This window comes from Pollicipes pollicipes, unplaced genomic scaffold (assembly GCF_011947565.3).
Source record: "Pollicipes pollicipes isolate AB1234 unplaced genomic scaffold, Ppol_2.1 Scaffold_2555;HRSCAF=2994_pilon_pilon_pilon, whole genome shotgun sequence".
NCBI lineage: Eukaryota > Metazoa > Arthropoda > Thecostraca > Pollicipedomorpha > Pollicipedidae > Pollicipes > Pollicipes pollicipes.
This window is the reverse complement of record NW_023596136.1, coordinates 26535444-26539418: the sequence shown is the minus strand read 5'-3', so window position 1 is coordinate 26539418 and position 3975 is coordinate 26535444. Positions and strand designations below refer to the sequence as shown.

General features: G+C 50.5%; 1 protein-coding gene across 1 annotated transcript in view; it reads right to left on the bottom strand.

The window, feature by feature from the left end:
- The window catches only part of LOC119109351 (sulfotransferase 1C4), an 8789-nt gene extending 6281 nt beyond the window's left edge, over window positions 1–2508 (bottom strand). The window contains exon 1 of the mRNA XM_037232967.1: window positions 2414–2508. The gene's annotated coding sequence lies outside the window, so the exon portion shown is untranslated. The remainder of the gene's footprint in view (window positions 1–2413) is intronic.
- Window positions 2509–3975: the final 1467 nt, after the last annotated feature.

Below are 3975 nucleotides of genomic sequence, written 5' to 3'. Positions count from 1 at the left end.
TTGCAGCTTTCCCACTCAGCCGCACGTTGAAATACTTGTATCCGTCTCTGGGTATAACCCGAATCAGCTGCAAATGTATGATACACGAAATTGGCCGAGAAAACGCATGCTTGGTGAATATTATAATATCTTATTTGTTGCAGGTTAGTGGCTGTTATTAGGTTGCAGGCTTATGTTTTCAAAAAAGTTACGTTTCTAGTTTGGACAGCCAGTGCCCAACCGAATATGTTAGTTGGCATGTGCGGTTTCGTTGTGATGAAGACACATTTGTGCTGTTGCTTAGGGCAGTGACAGTAAAAAGCATTGGACACAGCACAATTGAACATTTGAAAAGTTTCATATTCAGGTTAAGGCCAAGGTTCACAGATCTAGTCTTATTTTGTGCACATGATTGATGTTAGCATCTTGTGCTATTGTCTACCTTGTTATTCTTCACATTTAGGGGGAATTCATTTCATTTTGTTTGCGTGTGGTGTGGACGAAAAGGTATCACACGTTGTGGCCATTGTCTTGCCCAGGCCGCCATACTTGTGACAAGCGACCTACGTAGCATGAGACAATAGATGTCTGTTGTTGCTAACACAGCGGTAGCAATATGATGGGTATAAACGATGTACGCCATACCGTCGGAGACGCCAATCACAGACACGCTTCGATTCACACATGGCTTAAATGAGATGTGTGTGCGCAGAGAGACATACAAGGTTTTACAATGGTTGTACAACTGATAATTTTCCGTTAAATTCACTCCGAGGTGCGGCATACACGAAATATGTATTGCTTGGTCTATAATAGCGCGTTTTTAATCTGATTTTTATGCATAGTTGTGTTTTGTAATTGCCAACACTTAATCGCCCGCATGTTATCGCATGTAAAAGTTGATGAGGGTGTCACGAGCCCCGGCTCCCCTGCTCTTGATTATGCCTTGTTTGTACCCGATTTCGCCATACAAATGCGAGGAAATTGTGATAAAAAGTGGTTCAGCGGGTGTCTTTGTGGCGGCCGATCCCAGTAGAGCCGATGCTGAGCTGGGTCATACCCGGGTCCCTGCAGCGTCCGGCCTCACCAAAGCCGGTGCAGAGGTCGGGCTCACCAGAGCCAGCTCAGCTGCCGATCCCACCAGAGCAGGGAAAGGCCGGGGAGAAATTTGGAGAGGCATGGAAAGATGGCTCGCCGGGGAAATGTACTTTCCTTTAGAACATTTTGACGTATTTTTGTCAGCATTGGTACGACATTTGGACCCAATTTTATCAGAGAGTTGAGGGTCGAGTTCACACAGCGGAGACCCAGACAAAAATTGGGAGCGGGTTCTTCAGAATGGAGGCATGGCCCTCGCAGCGCGATTCAAAGTTCCGCCCTGCGAAACAACAGCTGAGAAGCACAAGGAAGACGTTGAACAACTACTGTAGCGAGCGCGAACCATGGCGTTTGCAATGAAAAGGCCCTTCCTATCAAGAGTATTCGCGCGCAGTGTATTCGGTTCCCCATTTCCACAGCATTTTTAGAGTCGTGTCGGAAACGACTCCGTTTCAAACAGATACACTGACGGAGTCTACCGACTGCTAAACACAGCGCTTTAGACGCTTACGAAAAAGGCGCGTGAATCAGGGGGCCAGAAGGAGGGGGGGGGGGGGGGCTGAACCTTCGTCGCCCTGAAGAGCTTCCATTGACACTATGCATGGTGACTAGAAAGAAATATTAAACAAATGGATTTCGTTCCCCGGGCTTGGGACAACTTCTGGTTCCCATGACTGTGACAAGGACGTTCAACCTTCTGTAGAAGGTTTTGTGTTTGTGCACGCCTCATCAGAACGCTTGTACGTGTTCGAAATTTGTGTGACTAAGGCTGTGAGGTACAGTCCTCCACGTTTTCAAAGCTGTGGGGTATGTGTCTCCACGTCCCCAACAGTGCCACTGCCCCTGTTGATGGGGATATACAAGCTCGCATTCCAGATCTTTGCAACCGGGTCATCTCGGATACACACTGAGCGTGTTAATCATGGCGAGACAAAGCGTAAACCAAGCGGAAATCAACTGAAGGTGAACTAAGTACGAAGTCAGAACTGGCCATTAGGTGATATGTGCTTGATGTAAGTGACCAACTTGAATAAAAGCAGGCCTGATTTCAGCTGCCTTTAACCTTCCATCGTTTTAACAGTCCAGCGACAGACACAAAATGGCAAAAATCTCTGCTCGCTCTTGTTTCAGTGATGTCGGCCTTGAGTTCGAGCGTGTATTACATATCTATGAACTGAATTAACTATGTCTATCGACGTTCGTCAGCGAGGTATTGAATATATCACACCGCCTACAGATACCAGCCCACTCAAATATCCCCTTAAGCCTTTGAAAACTGTGCAATTGAACAGGCCACTGCTGTGCCGACGCATTATACTGCACACGTCTTACGTACCTCGCACTGCTGTTGCGCTCACCAGCCCGCGCTGCCTCCTAGCCCCGGCGCCTGTTCAGTTCCTGACGGCTGTGAGCGTGCCACCAGAGCACTTGTCCTCGCCACACGCACTGGGACAGCAACGCCGCGTCTGGCTTGTCTCCGCGCCAGGCTGAGAGGTTCGACCTTTCGCTTATCAACAAGGCCGCACGCACTGCCGCGGCACCGCCGCGTCTGGCCTGTCTCAACGCCAGGCTGAGAGGCTGGCCATTGTTTTGTCTATCAGCAAGGTTGTCTGGTCTGTCCTGGTCGGCCCGGCAGACCGTTTATTTTTCAACATCGGGTTGTATGAAGGACAGCTACCGGCCCCTCCCACTTCGGAAGACTTTCAACCTCCGTGGGTTCATGGAGTGAGCAGTGTTTCTGTCATCCAACCACCCTCGCAGGTGTGCACGCTGAACAAGGTTACACTGTATTACCAGCTACAAAACCGTGCGCGCTCAAAACAATAGAAAACAACGATAAACAGCGTCATGGTGAAACAAATTAAAAGCTGCAGGGCATCAGTCACGGTATGGGATAGGCAACGTTGTAAACTGTCAAGAAAATCTCCAAGCTCCTTTTAAAGGAACGGGACCACAATCCCGATAAATGAGGATCTGTTGTACACGGGACACGACAAGCAAAACATCATCTCCAAGCCTAGGGGCGGACGTTTGAAGGACGAAGGCAACCGTCCTGCCGTTAACGTCAAGGGCGAACATCCCTTCGGTGAAATGAGGGGCCGGAGGAGACAGGTGAGGGCCGACCGAAATTAAAGCAGATGTTGGCGATGATCAGCAGCGTTACAGCAACAGCAGCACAGCAGCGGCGCAGTTTAAGGTTAGGGGCGCACAGCCTACCAGCGCCGCAGGCTGGCGTGTTACACGTGCTACTCGTCTTTTGTTTCACGGTCGTATATTCAACAGCGGAGACAGAAAAGCGCACGGGCCTGCACGGGTTACTTGACGACTAAATTCCTCGGGCACTGGTCCCCGTTCACCCGCTCTGCGTGCGGCACGCAGTCCTTCCTCGACGAGGTTTGTACTCAGTTCCTCAGCGTCGACCGAAGTGTGACTCGTATGTCCCTGCTGTGGTCCTGCCGTAGCCTGGCGGGAATTTCGATAAACAGAGGCCGGCCCTTGTTTGAAAATGCGCCGTTCTAAATGTTCTCGCGCGTCCAGGCGCATCGCGGAGCTCACGGCTGGTCTTCAGACGTGGTGATCGCCCAGATCGCCGCCGGCTCGCCGAGCACCACGGGCCGCACACTGCTGTCCGACCTCGAGATGCCCCAGACATATGTTAAGTGCTCTGGTTTGTAATTGCTTGTTCGCTTCGTTGGTGCACATGAGTCAAAGATAGAGCAAACAATCCTGAAAAATGCTGTTATTGGTCCCAGGTCTCTCTGTCTCTTTCTGTCTCTGTCTCTGTCTCGGTCTCAGTCTCCGTCTCGGTCTCATTCCTCTGTCTCGTCTCAGTACTCAGTCCTCAGTCTCTTTCTCTCTCTCTCTCGCTCTCTCGGTCCCCCCCTCCTCCTCTCTCTC